The sequence below is a fragment of the Cynocephalus volans genome, chromosome 2 (assembly GCF_027409185.1).
Source record: "Cynocephalus volans isolate mCynVol1 chromosome 2, mCynVol1.pri, whole genome shotgun sequence".
Taxonomy (NCBI): Eukaryota; Metazoa; Chordata; class Mammalia; order Dermoptera; family Cynocephalidae; genus Cynocephalus; species Cynocephalus volans.
The window spans coordinates 38,192,692-38,212,787 of record NC_084461.1 but is presented as its reverse complement, the minus strand read 5'-3'; the positions used below and the strand labels follow the sequence as shown (position 1 = coordinate 38,212,787).

General features: G+C 35.5%; 1 pseudogene; it reads left to right on the top strand.

Moving 5' to 3' along the window:
- The first annotated feature begins 3,942 nt into the window (after positions 1-3,942).
- Positions 3,943-15,997, top strand: LOC134370441 (ral guanine nucleotide dissociation stimulator-like; annotated as a pseudogene).
- Positions 15,998-20,096: the final 4,099 nt, after the last annotated feature.

Here is a 20,096-nt window from a genome sequence, read left to right as displayed (position 1 = left end):
AAGCTCTTTCTTAAGGTATGATTTGAACATTTGTGCTTGTGAAATACTCTGTCAATTTGGCTCCTGAGATTGTTTATGAATTAAATTGTAGATCCATAACTTATAGACCTTTTATTAAATGGGTACATGCCATTTTGATTTTTAAAATTATGATCAGCTTCATCATCATCCTAGCAATAATTACTACTTCCTCTGCCATGACTGCTAAATTCACATTTTGAGCCTTTAGTATGTTTCTGCTGTTTGGAAATGCTTCCCTCAGTGGAAAGGACCTTAATTAGATAACATGTCAGGCCTCATCAGTGGGAGGAGTATGGGTCAATCTGATGGTTGGAATGGAAAGATTTTGACATCTTTGGGATTATGTTAATTCCACTTCACTAAGTGAAATTAAGGTGTCAAATTCCTCAACATGTGTGTTCAGTTTCTCTGTCCCTACTCACAAAACTCTAAGAACTTTGAAGCTGGTTCTGTACACCTCCCTCCCCAAAAGCTAAAATTATGAAGCTTTATTGTAGTTTAACCATGTTTATCAGATTTATTGGTCATATGCCAATATTTTGATTCTTTTCTAATGCCAGTTGGTTCAGAGCAATAGCAGTCAAATTATTACTTCAGGTAATTTGAAACCCCTATCTCCAGGTTCTCTGCTCAGCATTTTATATGCATTATCTCATTTGACTGTTATAACAAGCTTGAGAGGTAGATATTATTACTCTCATTTTATAAATGATGAAGAGAATTTTAGTGAATTGTCCAGCTGATAAATAGGAGAGAAATGACTTTCGCTCAGGTATGTAATATCGCTTGCTATTCTTTATATTTTTATCTCTCTAATATTCATCCTTAAACTGTGTTATCTAATATCACTTGCTTTTGAACTTTAGATAAATGGAATTGGGCTTTCTGTGTTCTGTTTGGTTTCCTTCTCTCATGTTGTTTATGAGATTTTTCCACATTGCTCCATATAACTGTAGTTCGTTCATCTACTAAATAAAATTCAGTTGCCACACTTTGTTTATTCATTATACTTCTTATGAACACAAGAATTACTCACAGTTTTTGATTATTATGGTTAATATCGCAATGAACATGCACATGTTTCTTGGTACATGGGTGTATTTCTTTTTGTTAAGTCTTGTTCCACAACTTGGCTAACCTTTGATATTTGGTCTTCTAATTTAGTCTTCAAAAACCATCCTGCTGAGTGGTTTTATTTTGATTTTCCCTGATATCTGAAGAGGATGAACACCTTTCAATGTGATATTTTTGGTTATTTTGTTTTTACATTTTACGAATTACCTTTTAAGTTGTCTTGTCATTTTTCTACTAGATTTCTTTCTGCTTATTGATTTATAGGAATACTGTGTGTTATGGGAGCTCTCTGTCAAGTACATATGTTGTAAATATCCTCTATCACTATCTGGTTTGCTATTTCACACTCTTAGTGTTATCTTTTGTTAAAAGGAAATTTTAAAATTTAATGTCATTAAATGTATTAATTGTTTCCTTTATTTTTAGTATTTCTTGTGTCCTTTTTAATAAAATCTATTCCTAACCTGATATAATGAAACTATTCCCCTATATCATCTTCTAAAAACTCTATTTGCTGCTTTTCACATTCAAGTCTCACTTGGAATTGAATTTTGTACTGTGAGGTAAGGGTTGAATCATTTATAGAAAATAGCATGTTTTATTCTTTCTTCTCTGCTGTCCCTCCACTGTCCCAAATCAAGTGTCTATATACTGGAGGTCTTTGGGGGGTCTTGTATTCCGTCCCATTGGATAATGTGTCTTAATCTGGTGCTAGTTCTGTACTGTTTTACTTAATGTAGGTTTATAAGTGGTATTTGATATCTAGTAAAAAAAAAAAAGTCTTTTCCCATTGTTTTTTTTATTTTCCCTCTTTGAGATTACCTGAACTATTATTTGCTCTTTGCATTTCCACATAAATTAAATAATTACCTAGTTTATTCCCACAAAAATAGCTACTGAGATTTTAATTGGGACTGTATTGAATCTATAGTTTAATTTGGAGGCAATTAACATTTTTATAATGAGTCTTCAAATTCAAGAGTATGGTATACCTCTATGTTTAGTTGCCTCTAATTTTCCTCAATGGTATATTTAGGTTTCTGAGTAAAGGTTGTATTCATCTTTGGCTACATTTATTATTGAAATTTTTATTCTCTTCAAAAACTGGTAGCTGTTTCAAAATTTTTATTTCTTGCTGATATACAGAAATACAATTGATTTTTTTTTATATCCACTTTGGATCTAGCAGCTTTGCTAAATAGTCTTGTTAATTATATTGATTTATTATATATCATTTTCCATGGACATTAAATTATCCCAGCATTTGTTACATACAACATTTTGTTAACCTCCTTTTCCATTTTAACACATTTTATTTCTTTCTTTGCCTTACAGAGCTGGCTAGGAAGTTTAGGACAATGTTGAACTGAAATTGGGGATAACAGACATCTTTGGTTATTCTGTATCTTGCAAGGCATGTATATACAGTGTTCCAAAGTATATGATGCATACTATAAATTTTTATAACTATCAACTGGAATTCTGCTTCTCCTAAGTCTTTTCAATCTTCTCTATATTGTTAGGTATTTATTACTTTTAGAAATGTATGCTTCATACATTTCATTTAGATTGGAAGGGTTAATTGGTATTATTTAAGCCATCATTACTAAAAGCAAAGTACCCCAACCATGTATATTTTTTATGGGTGACTTAAAAGATTTTTAAGACTAAACCATTTTTAACAATTGCCTATAAGATATTTTCATTTGTGATAAAATTTACCACATTAAATTGAAACAACAAAACATTTTATCAGCTTTAGAAATTATATAAATATACCATAAAAATAAACATTAGATTTTTATTAAAATAAAATAAACTAGGAAAAGAGGAAACTTACCTTAATAACATGTCTTCTTATCAATACATTAATCATATATAATATGAAAATAGCAGAGAATATCCATTATACTTAGAAAAAAGACAATATTGATGCCAAACATCACCATAGTATTCAATACTTTTCGGTAGGTTCTAGCCCAGGAGTCATCAAACTACAGCCTGTGGACTAAATCTGCCCTCTTAACTGGTTTTTGTAAATAGTTTTTCAAAATACACATTCCTGGCTATCACTCTCAGAGATTCAGGTTATTTTTTTCTGGGTGGTCCTGGTCATGTATAATTAGAAAAACACCAGGCTACTCACATATATAACCACATTTCAAAGCCACTGCTTAAGTCTCTAAACAACTTAACTGGGTTCTAGTTGGGTGGAACCCAGGCATACTAAATGGGTAACTAGGTTTGCCTTGATATTCTTTTTCAAAACATTTAGTTTCCTAAAACCAGGGACATGGACCCCTTAGATGTTCCCAGCTGTTTCTCTTGTGTTTTGGGCTGCCATATTCAAATGGTTCTTAAGGATGAAGATCACCGCTCTGATTCTCCTTTTTTTAGGTGGCCCAGCATAGAACAACCAGGACATTTTTAATCACATTTTTCTCAGTGCTGTGGTCTGAATGTGTCCCCCCAAAGCTATAGTATTAAGAGGTGGGGTCTTTAGTCATGAAGGCAGAGCCCTCATGAACAAGATTAGTGATCATAAAACGACTGGCTAGGCCCTTTTGCACTTCCATTCCTTCCACCATGTGAAAATGCAGTGTTCAAGGCACCGTCTTGGAACCAGAGGCTGGCCCTCACCACACACCAAACTTGCCAGTGACTGATCTTGGACTCCCAGCCTCCAGAACTGTGAGAAATAAATTTTTGTTATTTATAAATTACCCAGTTTGAGGTGTTTTGTTATAGCAGCATGAACAGCCTAAGACAACAGGCAAATTGAGATACTGTGTTGCAGCAGTGTATTTTTTTCTGGCACAGTGAGCCTAGTCTCCAGATCTAGGCTACATGCAGAAGCTCTGCACCTCGTATGGGGAATCAGAGAACATAAAGCTGAGAGGCAGTGTTACCCAATCTGATGGTAAAAAGATCTGTGAAAAATCAAGCAGGTCAAATTTAAGGGTTGCTGAGGAGCTCATAAAGGAGGAAGGCAGGGAAGGTCGTGTTTGTGAGAAGCTTCCGGCCATACTTGGCATGTATGACAATGCATCAGCAAGCTCCAGGAATACCCTGAGCTGGGGACCAGGTGTTCACTGTGGCTTAGTATGCAGGTCTGAGTCCTCTGGTGTGCACATGCTGGTTAAAAGTCCAGGGATATGGGAAGGATGAACGGAGAGCAAGAAAATGGCTTGGCTAGGCATATGCACTGGATTCTTCTGGTATCATGAACATCCATAAAGCAGACAAGGCTACCACAATTTCTATTCCTCTATCACTAGATGCTCCAGGATTTATTGGAAATTTGATCCCATAAAACTCATTATTGAAACACCAAATATTATTCTGTTCATTATTCAAAATTGTCATTTTTTCTGTATCTGATATGAAATGAACTAAGCTTTGTGATTACTCACACTATCATCACTTAAATCACCCATTTACAGCACAGAACAGAAGTGATTCTGTGGACAAAAGAATGTTTTTGTGGCTGTATTTGTTTCCAGCTGACATGGAATATCCATGGCGTGTGTGTCCTGTGCTCTTTTGGGGAAAGACTTGACCTGTGTGTTCTCGTAAATCAAGCGATTCTGAACTTGCTTCAAAATAAGTGACACTTTAAAATTATGACACAGGGTTTTGTCTCCCAAGGGTAACCATTAATTATCTGATCCAAACTCCTTGAACCATAGCAAGATTTCAGAATTGCAAAATATGGATTCTTCAAGGGAACACTGGAAACTAGATATAAATAGCTGAAAAACAGTTGAATTTACAACTTAAGAACAATTTTTTCTCATTGTCCTTATTTATTTCATTTTGGTAGGCTTGGGCAAACTATCCCCCTTTTGTTTTACAGCATGAATTTATTTCTACCTTCATTCATCATTTATTCAATAGACACGCACTGCATTTGCCATGTGTCAGGTACTGTGTTACTGAAGGACTCCACATTCCTGAACACTCACAACACTTTTCCTACATCCATTATTTTTCACCTCTATCTCTCCCTCCATCACCTGTGACTTTATTCAGTTTTCAAGGTCCTGCTCAAATTCCATTTCTCCATGAAATGCTCAGTCATGCCCCAAACAAAATTAATCTCACTCTGTTTCCATAAATTTGTGTTTTTATTAAAAAATTTATCATATTCCAGGTTGTCTCATACTTTTTATTTTAAAGGCATCAGGGAACAGCAAAAGATATTTATGGAGCTTTCTAGATAGAATCCAAATTGCTTCCTAATATTTATAAAGTTTAACTTTATGGCAAGGATATGGAGAGAGAGGAATCCTCCTCAGTGTTGGTGGGACTGTAAATTAGTACAGCCAGTATAGAGAAGAGTATGGAGGTTCCTTAAACAATTACAGATAGAACTTCCATTTGATCCAGGAATCCCACTACTGGGTATAGATCCAAAGGATTGGAAAACATCAGGTTGAACAGATACCTGCACTCCCATGTTTATTGCAGCTCTGTTTACAATACCTAGGTGATGGAACCAACCTAAATGTCCATCAATGGGTGACTGGATAAGGAAATTGTGGTATATCTACACAATGGAATACTACTCAGCCATTAAAAAAGAATGAAATTCTACCATTTGCAGCAACATGGATGAGTCTGGAGAAAATTATTCTAAGTGAAACAACCCAGGTACAGAAAGAGAAATACCACATGTTCTCACTCATAACTGGGAGCTGAATCCATAAATAAACAAAATGAACAATAAAGAGAGACAGAGAGAAAGAAAGAAATAACAATCACAGTAATATGTTGAACTTTTAGAAAAGTAGAGGTGGAAAGGGGAGGGGAGAGGGGAGGGAGGGGGTCTAATGAGGAACTGGTCATCGGACACAAAGAATGATTGTGTATTGTAATGATGAATAAGCTAACTATACTGATCTAGCCACCACACATTGTACACAATTATTGAAAATCAACATTGTACCCCACATGTATTTATAATAAAAAAAAGAAGAAAAATGCCACATAAACTACAGATAAGAACCTCCTGCTCTTTGGGGGCACATTATTACAGTATTTTGGAAAACTCCAAACAGAGTGAGTGAAGACTTCTGTCTTTATTTATTTATTTATTTATTTATTTATTTATTTATTTATTTATTTATTTATTTATTATTGCATGACCTCATTTATATGTAAAAAAAAATTTAAGGTCAAATATACAGAGATAGAGAATAAAACAGTGGCTACCTGAGGTGGAGAGTCAGGGGAGGAAGCAGGAAGATGTAGGTCAGAGGATACACAGGAACAGGTGTGCAGGATGAGCAAGTCTAGAGATCTAATATATAACATGAGGACTAGAGTTAATAATAGTGAATAAGTAGATTTTAGAGGCTCTTATCCCCTACCACAAAAAATAACCATGTGAGATGATAGATATGTTAATTTGCTTCACTGTAGTAGGCACTATACTATCTATATTTACCGATAACGTCATGTTGTAAACTTCAGATATAAACAGTAAAATTTATTAAAATAAGTTTACTTGCCAAAATATGTTTAAGTACAGATATACCTTTCAGCCTTTAAAGATTTTAATATAAAACATTTTAAGTTTGTTCTGTGGCATAAATTAATAGAAACAAATGAGAAAAAAATGGTCATGCTATTATATAGTTCATTAATATGGCAAAATATAGGCTTTGATTTTAAAAATCATATTTTGAAGAGAAAAAACAACCTGATAAGTACAATGATCTAAGTTAATAAGAATACAGTGAAAATCCATAGGAGAAGCACCGAACTCTTCAAATAGAAGAAGCTAAATTTATGAAGGCTTTTCCAAATGTAGTGATACAGATGTTGGATTATTATTACATGAATTCAAGTATATCCCAGTTTAACTCATAATTATTTGCCATTCATTATATTTTAAAACAATTTTAAAGTAAAATCCAGCAGACCCAACATTAGTAAATGTTCAAAATACTAACCCAAACACTTATAAAATGCTTTAAGCTAAAATTATATTGATTTGGCTGTTTATTCATTTCCTCATAACATTGGGTATCAAGTGAAGATCTCAATCTTTTACAAGAGTGAAAGTTTATAAACAAAGTAACTTTTTCTGTATAAATAAATGCTATTTTAAAAACATTTGTAAAAATAGAGAAAAGTGAAAAGAAAAAAAAGCAACAACCATATTTGAGAAATTTATTTTGTCCTGAAGTTTTGAGTTTCTCTCATATGCCCATAAAGTCCTCAGATTTAATTTATTAATTTTTTCCATTGCTGTTTATCAAATCAGAAACCCTACTTCTGAGAACCTGAAGAAGGTTTACAAACTGCAATATGCCCTTTTAACCAAAAAGGGCTGGCACAATGCATGGCTATTAACTTTTGTACATGTACTTTCTGTAATCCTGTATTACACACATGCTTATGTCTTATGCCATTACTGACTTCTGTTGAAAAATGGTATTTCTTAATTTACAATTATGCCTTAGGCTGAATGCAGACTTACTCTTTGTCATTTTAACCCTGGTGGAGTGGATTTAGGTGGTGAGGTGAGGTGGTAGGCAATTCAGAGGAATGAAATTTAGAGATTTGTGTTATAAATGTTGGTGACGAGCACTGTAACTTGATTTATGCTAGTGAGGCATTACCAGCAGCATCATTGCTATAAGGGGGACTGGAGAAAAGATGGGAGAATACCAAAGGATCCTGCATCTCCCTGCTTGGTGTTGACTCAATGAGAAGAGAATTGCAAAGGTTAAGTACCTTTTTAACAGTTCTTAAGAAACATTAAGATTTTAAATTTTAGGCAGAGGCAGAGAAATGAAATTGAAAGAGACAATAAAAATTGTACAGTGCAATGCATAGTACCCAATGAGAAGTCTTTAACCTGGATCCACAGATTCATCTCAAGGTGTCTGTATGCAACTTTTGCATCTGTGTGTGTTTCAGGGGTTGATTGCAATTGTCTGTGAATGCTATCATTCTCTACCCACTTAATCAAATATAATATGGTGTTATTTACTTTTGAGTACTTCAGTTTAAATAGTGTGACATGGTTATGAATATTATCTAATTTTTATCTAATTCTAGTGTAGCAGTTCACAAAATATGGTCCCACATACCCCTGGGGCTCCCCAGGACACTTTTAGGTCAAGACTGTTTTCATACTAATACTAAAAGGTTATTTGTATTTTTTACTGTGTTAACACTTGAACTGATGGTGCAAAAACAGTGCTGGGTAAAATTGTTGGCACTTCATAATGAGTCAAAGCAGAAGTACCCAAGGTAATAAATAGTAGTAATGATATTATTCATTGTCATACACTCACAGAAAAAGTCATTTTCACTGAAAAGTGTCCTTGATGAATTAATGAAAAAAACCTTAATTTTATTAGATCTTGACCCATGAGTACATGAATTTTTAATATTCTGTATGGAAAAAATAGATAGGACACATACAGCACTTCTGCTGCATATCAAAATATGATGACTGTCTCAAGGAAGTATTTAATTTTTATATTTTGAGGTAAATTAGCCACATTTTTTTGTAGAATATTTTACTTGAAAAAAGGCTGAAACAAACCATAGTAGTACAGGTTATCACATCATGATAACAACTGACAATATTTATTGCCAATGATAAAATTCAAGGTTACAAGTAAAAATTAAATTTTAGAAAACACGACCTTGTGCATGACAATTTCTCAATATTTAGACTTTTGTAAAAATTTCAGTGCTGATATTAATGAACGTAATTGTATTGTATAAAATGTGTCAACATATATTTAGACTTTTGTAAAAATTTCAGTGCTGATATTAATGAACGTAATTGTATTGTATAAAATGTGTCAACATTTGGAAATCTGTATCACACAGTAAATAAATATTTTTGAAGTGACCAATGCTTGATGTAACCGAATTATGCATGAGTAAATGATTTACTCAAAGTGTATGATGGATCAATGGATTTTAATATAATATAGTAGGAAAAGTTTATTGAATTTTGGCATAGTATCAAAGAAGAATATTATAATTAATTGGAACGTTATTAAGATATACTCCTCTTTTCTGACTACTTATCTGTATGAAGCCATGTTTTCTTTTTAGACTTCAACCAAAATATAATATTGCAATAGATTTAATGCAAAAGCAGATATATGAACCCAGCTGTCTTCCATTAAGTCAGATATTAATGAAATTCACAAAAATATACAACTTCTCAATAATTTGTGTTCCATTTTGGAAACAGAATTATTTTTCATAAAATATGTTACATATGTTAACACATATTGGCTTTAAAATTATTGTTTTAAAATGAAATAATGTATAAATATTTTTTTTAAATTTTAGTTTAAATATCTAATACAGTTTCAATACACACAATTTGCAAAATTTGAGTGACAGCACTCAATTTTTAAGAGTGTAAAGAGGTCCTGATCTTAGTACTGTGGTATCGTATATAACCAAGTAGTAACATTTAAAGATTTATAAAGATTGAATCATAATGTCCATTTTTCTATACTTGGCTTTATCACTTAATAACTTAGAGATCTTTTTGTATCAGCACACACAGATTAACTTCATCCTTTAAAAAAGCTATATGCTATTCAGTTAAAAAGGGATACTGGAATTTATTTTACCAGTTCCCAAATGATGGGCATTTAGTTTGTTTTACAGTATTTTGCTATATAAACTTTGCTGCAATGAACATCATTGTACTTGATGTACTTTTGCAGTTGTCTGTCAATTACCTCTAGCCAAGGATAACCATAAACATACATGAAGTTGAAACAAGTCGGGTTTATTACTCATTGCAGTGAGAGAGGAAGCGTGCCAAGGCTGATTTTTAGAGACGGTCCAGGGAGGTGAGGATTTGCTCTAGATTGAGTGTTGTCAGACAGCCAGAACACTTCTATCACTGTGTATAGACTGAAAAAAATAAAAATAAAAGTAAAAAATAACAGAATAGAATATCCAAGAATTGTGGGACAACTATAAAAGTTATAACATACATGTAATGAGATATTTATATCAAAACACCACATTTTACACCTTAAATATATACAATAAAAATAAAGAAAGTAAAGAAAAAAAAGGAAAATCATTCTTTTGGACACATTTGGCTTTTATACTATAAAAAAATTAGTAGAGCCCTAATGCCTTCCAACTTGCTATTCCATAGTAAATGGTTTGTGTGTGTGTGATTTTTACAAAATAAAAGGGTGCAGGGAACTCCACAGGAGAAGAAAAAGCAAAGAAACAGAAGAAATATTTGAAACAATAATGACTAAGAATTTTCCCAATTTAATGTCACACAATGAACCACAGATCCAGGAAGCTATAAAATATTTCATATATATATCCTGCTTCTTCTTGTTCTCTTTAGATATAGATATAGATATAAAGATATAGATAAAAATATAAAGATATAAATATATAAATGCACCTAGGCATATTATTTTCAAAGTACAAAAAATCAAAGATAAAGAAAAATTCAGGACTGGCTGGTTAGCTCAGTTGGTTGAGTGTACCCACATTCATGTGTTTGGATCCCTGTACTGGCCAGACAGCAAAAAAAAAAAAAAAAAAAAAAATCTTGAAAGAATCCAAAGAGGAAAAACACTTTACTTACAGAGGAACAAAGATAATAATTACATCTGACTTATCTTCAGCGACGATGCAAACAATAAGAGAGTATGTAATAAAATATTGGAAGTGTAGAGAAAAAAAAACACCAACCTAAAATTCTATACTTTGCAAAATTATCCTTCAAAAGTGAAGAAGAAATAAAGACTTTCTCAGACAAACAAAAATTGAGGGAATTTGTTGCCAGTATACCTGCCTTGCAATAAATTTAAAATAAGTTTTTTAGAGAGAAGAAAAAGAATCTTGTATCTATATTAAGAAAGGAAGAGCACCAGAGAAGGAATAATTAAAGATAAAATAAAAATTTTTATTTTTCTTAATCTAACAGATAGCAGTTTGTTCAAAATAATGATAACAACAATCTATTCAGTTTTATATATGCACAATCCATGAAAGAAATAATTGATAAACTGGATTTCATTCAAATTAAAAATTTCTGCTCTGTCTAAGACACTGTCAAGAGAATAAAAGAGAAGCTGCAGACTGGGAGAGAATATTTTCAAAAGACATATCTGATAAAGGACTGTTAGCTATAATATACAAAGAACACTTAAAACTCAACAATAAGAAAAAAAACAACCCTTGATTAAAAAATGGGGCAATGACCTTAACAGACACCTCACCAAAGAATATATACAGATAGCAAATACAAATGTCTCCACATCATATATCATCAAGGAAGTGCAAATAAGAAGAACAGTAAGATACTAATACACACCTATTAGAATGGCTAAAATCCCAAACACTGACAACAACAAATATTGGTGAGGATATGAAGCAACAGGAACTCTTTTATTGCTGGTGGGAATGCAAAATGAGGTAATCACTTTAAAAGGCAGTTTGGCATTTTCTTACAAAATTGAGTGTATTACCATACAATCCAATAATCACACATACTCTTTGGTATAACCAAAAGGAATTAAAAACCTCTGTCCACACAAATATCTGCATACAAATGTTTATAGCAGTTTTATTTTTAATTGCCAAAACATGGGAGCAACCTAGGTGTCCTTCAGTAGGTGAAAGAAGGAATAAACTGTGGAATATCCAGACAATGGAATATCATTCAGCAGTAAAAAGAAATGAGCTATCAAGCCATGAAAAGACATGGAGGAAACTTAAATGCATATTACTAAGTGAAAAAAGCCAATCTAAATAGGCTACATAGTATATGATTCCAAGTATATGACATTCTGGAAAAGAAAAAAAAAAAAAAAACGACTAAAAATGTCAGTGATTGCTAAGAGTTTGGGGGAAGGACGGATGACTAGGCAGAGCATAGAGGATTTTTAGGGCAATAAAACTACTCTATATGATACTATAATGTGCACTTGTTATAAATTTGTCCAAACCCATAGAATATACAACACCAACAGTGAACCCTACTGTGAACTATGGACTCTAATGATAGTGATGAGTCAGTGTAGGTTCATCAATTGTAAGAAATGTTCCATAGCAGTGAGGGATGTTGATAATAGGAAGGCTATGCATATGTGGGGGCATGGGGAATATAGGAAATCTCTGTACCTTTTTCTCAGTTTTGCTGAAAACAAAAATTTCTATTAAAATAAATCTTATAGAAATGTAAAAAGTGAAAGAAACTTTTTCAGCTATATATGTGGTTTATATATGGTTTGGAATTTTGAATCATATTACCATCTTATGTATTTGAAAAAGTTAAAATCAACAAAAAAGGGGAAAATAAAACAGAAACAAATGAATGTAATCATGTTTGAAATAGATAATTATGAGAATTAAAATGAATTAATCCAGTGCCACAACCTCATATTTATTAAGATTTGGTACTAGATATAGCATTTGGATAAAAAGGCACTTATACAAAATGAAGATGGAGTCTATTACATTATTCATTCTCTAAGGTCAATTTCCTCAGAAGCAGAGTATGAGATGGGATTTGTGAACTAGTGACTTATTAAGAGGATACTCTCAGGAAAATCTTGTATGTAAATGAAGGCAGCAGAATAGCAGAGGAAAGCAAATTAGCAAGGAGATAATTTCAGGTAAAGCCTAGCCATAGCTTGATCCCATGTTGAAATCTGAGGTGTAAATTGTACCACAGAATTTGTCCTGCCAGGTCACAAAGGGACTGGGCTTTTCGAACTCCATATCTGTCAGTCATTGGATACAGGCTATTCCAGTAGGGAAGAACCTCTCAGGTGATCTAGGAGAAATGGGTCCAGTTGCCACGGGCAGCCCTCCAGAACAGATTCTTACCAGGAACAGCTACAAGAGCTGGAAGTGGTGGCTATTACGACAGTGAAAATGATTCCTGAGATCTGGGCAGGGCTACAACAGATCCTACAATACCCATATATGAGGATACTTCAAAACGTTTGTGGAAAAATGGAATTAAAAGATAATATGAATCTTTCCATGAACTTTTTGAAGACCCTTCATATAAGTATCTATAGGTTAAGTTCCTCCTAGAATTTAGTTCTAAGAATGCTTACCTGTGCAGTCTATCATGATCTGAATGCTATGATGATGATTATGCGGTACTTATCATGTGGCATATATTCCCCATAAGGGTTTTGCATTTATTAACTAATGCAATCCTTGTAACGACGTTATCACGGAGATGCTATTATTACTGTTATTTTTACAGGTGAAGAAACAGGCTCAAAGGGTAAGTTTACACTATTAACACCCAGTCAATAACAGACTGGGATTTGAACCCAGCCATCCAGTCCAGCTCTAACTAGCTTCTTACTAGCAAAAAAGAAAAAAAAGAAAAGAAAGAAAGAGAGAAAAGAAAAACACAGCTCCTCTTTAAGTCATGCTAGGCTACAACCTGGGTCACAGCTAACTGCATTGAAAATGAATGCTGGTCTCTAAGGTGGCTATCTCCAGATCAAACGTGAGGCAGGCAGGTAGACTATCAAAGACACTGGATAAGAAATCTATCCAGTAAAAATCTATCCAGTGATGCTCTACACTGAATACTGGTCAATCAACCAAATCACAATATTTAAATATACCAAAGGGGCCACAGTCAGAAGCAGAAGCTTGGAGTTCCAGACAGAAGCTAGTAAATAGAGACCTTCAAAAGATAGAAACAGGAGTGACAGATAAAAGTGGAAAGAGAGGAGGAAACAAGAGGGTGAATCACACACACACACACACTTGTATACATTTGTGCCTATGCTGGGGCATAGAGTGGAGTCAGGAGATCTGAAGGGACTGATAAGAAAACTGAGTCACTACCCTGGGGCTCCCTAAGATTGCTATTGAGACAGTTGTATTGCTGTGGCACACCAAATCCCATTTTAGTTCTTGAAATATATTTTATTATAATTAATCTCTACCAACATATTACTCTTTTGTTGCCAGATGAACCAAAGGAAAAGTTAAATCCCACCTAATGACCTGGGATGCTTCATTCTATCAGATAAGAAGACCAAATAATCCATCATGTTTCCTTCTATGCCTTAGTTGTTAGAAGGCATAAAGCTGAATGTAGTTTCAAGAGTGGGAACAATTTTATCCCCTGATTCTTTTGTTGCTGTTGTTGTACTGTACTTTTTATTTGTATTATTTTCATTTTTGTATTGTTATTTATTTATTTAAATATTTTTGATCTGAAATTGGTTGAAACCAGGGATGCAAAGTCCATGAACACAGAGGGCCAATAAATTTGTCAGACTGTGACAAACATCAATTTCTGCTTAACCAAGAATTTAAGTATGCAGTTTTTACATAAGACAAAAAAACTCACATTACAAAGGAAAAGATTAATACACTTGATGAAACTAAAATTAAGACTCTCATAGGAAGAATGGGATCGAGGATTCTATAGTAATCAGGGAGACTACAATTAACAACAAGGTGCTGTGTATCTTTGAATAGTTAGACAAGATGATGTTGAGTGTTCCTAACACAAGGAAGTGACAAATATTTGAGGTGATGGATACACTAAGCACCCTGATATGATCATTGCACACGGTTTGAATGTACCCAAATATCCTACTGTACTCCATAAATGTATACAATTATCATAGGTCAATTAAGAAAAATAGATTAAAAAGCGAGAAAAAAAGAGAGAAATAGAGGACACAGGTTCAGGGCTGACTCATTCTCCCACCTGAGCCAGCGGACCATGAAAGAGAGCATGCTGGAGAAACTGCTGGAGCACCTGGAGCCCACCTTCCAGAGCAGCAACCTCTCCTACGTCACGATCTTCCTGTGCACCTACAGAGCCTTCACCACCACCCAGTAGGTGCTGGACCTGCTGTTCAAAAGATATGGATGCATCCTCCCTCACTCCGATAAGGACAGCAGACCCCAGGACCAACTTAAAAACTGGTGACCTATGTGCAGCTCACCATGGCCAGCTCAGACCTAGAGCACCATGCCCATCTCCTCCTGGCCCAGCTGGAGCATTTGGAATTTGCTGAGGCAGAGCCTGAGGCTCTATCTCTAGCTCCAGTTCCAGTGCAAACTCTAAAGCCAACTCCAGAGCCAAAGCCAGTTCTAGCACCAGCTCTAGAACCCAGTCCAGTCCTAGCTCTAGCACCAGCTCCAGAGCTACAGCCATCTCTAGAGCCAGTGCAGCTCCAGCTTCAGAGCTAGAGTTAGCTCTAGCACCAGCTTTGGAGCTAGAGCCAGTTCTATCACAAACTCTAGATCTGGAGCTGGCTCCAGTGCCAGTTCCATCATTAGACCCTTCCTGGCCTTTGCTTGTGGCTAAGTGAGGAGAAGCCTCATCTCGTGGAGTTCCCTCCTGACCTGGTGGCAGAGCAGTGTACCCCGATGGATGCAGGGTTGTGCAAGAAGGGGGTGCCCTACCTCTACCGGGCTCTATCTGGTCCCAGTGAGACAAGAAAGGCAAGGAGCACCTGGCACCCACCATCCATGCCACCCAGTTCAACAGTATGGCCAGCTGTGTCATCACCACTTGCCTTGGGGACCAGAGCATGAAGGCCCCAAACAGGGTACCACCCACACCCATAAGCATTCCATCAGGGTGGTGGAGTAGTGGATCAAGGTGGCCAGGGAGTGTCATATCCTCAAGAATTTCTTGTCACTCTATGCCATCCTCTCTATGCTGCAGAGCAACTCAATTCACAATCTGAAGAAGACACCAGAAGAGGTTTCCGGGGACAGCTTCCGAATCTTTCAGCTTGGCCTCCAGCAGCACCTCATCCTCTTCAGCCTCCACCATGCCCATGGCCACCACCCGCACCCACAAGCACACCATCTCGGGGGTCTGCAATTAAAACTCCTCACTGCCACTCTACAACCAGCAGGTGGGTGACTGCTGCATCATCCACATCAGCCTGGATATGGACAATGGCAACGTGTACAAGACCAGCCAAGACAAGTCTCCAGCTGTAATGTGCAAGGCCATGGACAAACACAATCCCAGCCCTCCCCAAGGAGAGGAGAGAGAAGTCCTCTTCATGGACCACTCTCTTCACCCAGTGAGTGAGGACAGTCCCAGCCGAGTCCCACTGAAGTCAATTTTCATTCCACCTCAAGTACCATTCGCCTGCCCTTTACCTGCATCCTGGGCCACCGAGGCCAGGTTCCTGTAGATCTGCAGCACCACATCTCCATATAGGATTTTCTGAGCAGGGTCCAGCCATGCCCACTTCTTCTGGGAGAAGTCCACCACACTTCCTCAAAGGTCACTGAATCCTGTGACCAGGGTGTTAACGGCTCTGGAGGCATTGTAGCCACCACTATGTCCCCCTCCTGGACACAACCAGGATGTTGGGCAGGCACAACTGGAGGACAAGAAAGGAGGCATAAGAGACAATCTAAGCCCTAGATTCTAGCCCATGCAAGCTCTTATTTCCTGGTTTTTGGTTCTGATAAAATATTGTATCTGTAAAAATATTGCACTTGGCCCTTCTTTTTTTATCTTCAGTTGTTCTGATTTAATATGGGGCTAACATTTTAAGTTTCCTTTTTGAAAGCAGGCACAAATAGCAATATTGGAGAGATGGAAATAATATGTTATTTGATATCAGGTCATGGTTCAGGAATATATGACAAAGTAAAGCAATAGACATAAAACACACATTATTGCGTAAGAACATGTAACAAAAGACAGCAGGTTGATTTATACATTTAGAAAAGCACACAGCCCGTTCAAATGAGGCCTAGAAAACCACTTCCCTGCACAGCACAAGCAAAATACTTGATGTTGGGAAATAGGAGATGGAAGTTCATACTGGTTGTGACTATTCCTATTATGTAACTTTTTATATAATCAGATATTGTAAGAAGTTAGTAAAAATACAAAAACTAAGCTGTGAGAGTAAACTCAAAGCAATACGTTAAATACTACTTGAGAAGATTAGGAGTCTGTCACAATGCAAAAATTATCAAATTAAAAATTTCTCCTTGGAAATCTGTGAAAAATCAGTAATACTCAACATCAGCTAAGAATACTTGATAGTCTGTATTTTCCAGATAATGCACACAGACCAGTGCAAAATGAAAACTAAAACCTCCCCAAATCTCAACCAATCAGAATTCTTAGGGAATAATTACACTTAAAAAAATTCTTTTCTATTAACTGGGTTCACCTAATCCATTTTGCTTCAACAATTTGCAGCTAAAAATATCTATTACGTATCACGTTGGCCATCAATTTTCAAGGCAGTAAAGGGAGAATCTTAGAAGGAATATAAATGTTGTCGCTGAAGGTGTCTTTAAGCAAAAAAGTTTTTGCCTTGCCACAAGCATCTTTGTAAAGCACTCGGCACAGTGCCTGGCCTATAGTCAAGATGCTCTCTATGTGTAAAATTAGTATTGGTATTGATATCACAATTGGCCCATCCCTTGCAAACTGGGATGCAGAAAGACTATTAAATGATTAAAAGCTTGCTTTATTTTTCAACAGAAGTTCATTTTTTTTGTATTATAAAGTTTTATATTCATTATGCAACATTTTAAATATACAAAGAAGAAAATAGTAATAAATAAATAAATAGATGAGCAACTTTTGCTTGTGTTTTAGGAAATTGGGGTTTTAAAATTTCTTTTTTCCATAAAAACATGCAAAACATTTCCACACATATTTAGCATCTATCTGCACAACAGTTCTGCTGTAATAGCGGGCAGTTACTGTCCCCAATGCATAGAAGGGAAAACATACAAAGGTTAAGTGACTTGCCCACTTGGCAGGAACAGAACTAGAACCTCTGTTCCTTGGCACTTGAACCTCTCACCATGTGGCTCAAGACCATTTTTCTACCAAATATTATTACTTAACAATCACTAAAACATTCATGAACATTAATCACCACATGGATTGATTTAGGTAGGTAAATTGTGTAAGGGAATAATTTCTTATCTCCTTGTCCTAGCAACTAAAAGCCCTGATTAGCTAAGACGTGTTCTTAATACTCTTAAATTTTTTAAATTTTGAAAATCTTTAAATTTTCACCCATGACACCCTTTGAAGAGTATCATAACTCTGAAACAGAGATAAGACTAACCTAAATAGATGGATAAGTCTTACAAAGAAAATTACGAAACATAACACCATACAATCACCCAGCTCTCACTAAAATCTCCTGCTTATAAATCAACACAAAGCTGGCTTCTAGTAGTAGTCACGGAAATGGTGAGAGGAATCTGATTTAAGATACACTTTGGAAGTAGAGCTGGCAGATTTTGCTGATAAATTAAGTGTGAAAGAAAGAAGCTAAATCCTAACTTTTGGGCCTTAGCAGCAGGGTGAATGTGAAGTCATTTCCCAAGAAGAAGAAAATTGGAAGAGAGGTTTGGGGAAAAGAAATAAAGAATTCTGTTTGGAAAATGTTTAGTTTAAGGTGGAACTGCATTTAAGTGAAGGTATCATACAGCCAGTTACATATCTTAGACTGAAAGTTAGGACAGTGATCAAAGCCAGAGATAGAAATGTGGGAGTCAACTGGTGGTGGGGAACTGGGTGGTGGGGAACTAGATGGTATCATTAGATAGAGAGTTCAGAGATTTCTGAGGACTGAGAATTGAAAGCACTGAGTCAAGTGCTTTCATCTCATGGAGAGATGGTGCAGAGATGTAGAAATACAATGTAGTGTCTCAGAAGCCAAGAGAAGAAAGCACTTCAAGAAAAGTTCCCAAAATAATGATCAATTCTATCAAATGCTACTAAGAATTCAAATAAGAGGACAGCCTTGGCTACTGGGTTTGGCAACATAAAATTCACTAATGAGCCTGAAAATGAGATTTCTGTTGAAAATAAAGTTCTAAGTGAAATCAGTTGAGAAGAGATGTCAAGTGAGAAACTGGAGACAGAGGATAAACAACCAGTTCTAGTACCTTTGACAAACAATGGAGAAGAGAACTAGAGCAGTAGCTGAAGGGACATAAGGGTAATGGGTTTTGGTTTGGTTTGTTGTTATTTGTTTAGTTTGTTTTGGCTTATTTCACTCAACATAATTTTCTCCAAGCTCATCCATGTTGCTGCGAATGGCAAAATTTCATTCTTTTTTATGGCACAGTAGTATTCCATGGTGTTTATATACCACATTTTCCTTATCCAGTCATCTGTCAATGGTCATGTAGGTTGGCTCCATATCTTGGTTACTGTAAATAGAGCTGCAATGAACATGGGAGTGCAGGTATCCCTGCAACATGATGATTTCCATTCCTTTGGGTATATACCCAGAAGTGAGATTGCTGGCTGGTATGGAAGATCTATCTGTAGTTGTTTGAGAAACCTCCATACTGTTGTCCATAGTGGCTGTACTAATTTACAGTCCCACCAACAGTGTAGGAGCATTCCCTTCTCTCCACATCCTTGCCAGCATTTGTTTTTCTCCATCTTTTTTATTATAGCTAGTATAACTAGTGTGAGGTGATATCTCAATGTGGTTTTAACTTGCATTTCCCTGTTGATAAGTGATGCTGAGCATTTTTTAAGTGCCTGTTGGCCGTTTGTATGTCTTCCTTACAAAAACGTTTATTTTAATTGGATTATTTGGTTTTTTACTATGTAATTGCTTGTGTTCCTTGTATACTCTGGATATTAACCCCTTGTCAGATGTACAGTTTGCAAATATTTTCTCCCACTTTGTAAGTTGTCATTTAAGTCTGTTGATTGTTTCCTTTGCTGTGCTGAAGCTTTTTAGTTTGATATAGTCCCATTTGTTTATTTTTCTTTTCTTGCTTGTGCTTTTGGGCTCTTGTTCTTAGTCTATACCCAGTCCTAGTTCCTAAAGTGTCTCCCATATATTTTCCATTAGTAGTTTTACAGTTTCAGGTCTTATGCTTATGTCTTTAGTCCATTTGGAGTTGAATTTGGTATATGGTGAGAGGTGCAGGTCTAGTTTCATTCTTCTGCCTATGGATATCTAATTTTCCCAGGACCACTTATTGAAGAGGCAGTCTTTTTC